Source organism: Triticum dicoccoides, chromosome 4B (genome assembly GCF_002162155.2).
Source record: "Triticum dicoccoides isolate Atlit2015 ecotype Zavitan chromosome 4B, WEW_v2.0, whole genome shotgun sequence".
NCBI classification, from domain to species: Eukaryota; Viridiplantae; Streptophyta; class Magnoliopsida; order Poales; family Poaceae; genus Triticum; species Triticum dicoccoides.
Genome location: NC_041387.1, coordinates 661,501,997 through 661,502,753, shown reverse-complemented (window position 1 = coordinate 661,502,753; position 757 = coordinate 661,501,997).

Sequence of the window (757 nt, the reverse complement as noted above, 5' to 3'; positions counted from 1 at the left end):
CTCCCGGCGCCCGCCGCCGACGACCCACCGCACCCTCCCCGGCCCGCTCCACCGTCACAAATGAATGCAACTAAAATTGAAAAAAAAACAAATTTGATTATATTTTCAAATAACAAATTTGATGATATTTTCAAATAATAAATTTGATGATATTTTTTCATATTCATAAATATTTTCAAATAACAAATTTGATGATATATTTTTTAAAATTATTACTGTTTTTATAAAAAATTATTATTGTTTCATATTGATCATATTCATTTTCTTAAAAATTATTAGATGCAACAAAAAATAAAAAAAAGTTACTTGTGGCGCACCTATGGCTGGTGCGCCATTGCTATATATAAAAAAACATTCTAATGGCGCACCTAATGGGGGTGCACCATTGCTATCTAAAAAAACATTCTGATGGTGCACCGCTGCGGGGTGCGCCATTAGAAAGCGTCCCCCATCCATACACTTCGTCCCTCCCTCGTCCCTTCCTCTTGCCAAACACTTCGTCCCTCTCCCTCCACCGCGCCGCTCCCTCCCTCGTCCCTCCCTCCATCGCGCCGCCGCCGCCGCTGCCCCGACCCACTGCGCCACAGCCGCCCACGCGCCCCCGCCGCCTCCCTCTCCCCTTCCTACCCCTCGAGCGCCGCCTCCCCCCCGAGCCCCGCCTCCCTCGTGAGCGCCAGAGATTTGGAGCCTCGGAGCCACCGGAGACTTGGAGCCTCGGAGCCGCCCGTCCACCAGGAAAGGAGGCCCCACGTCCACC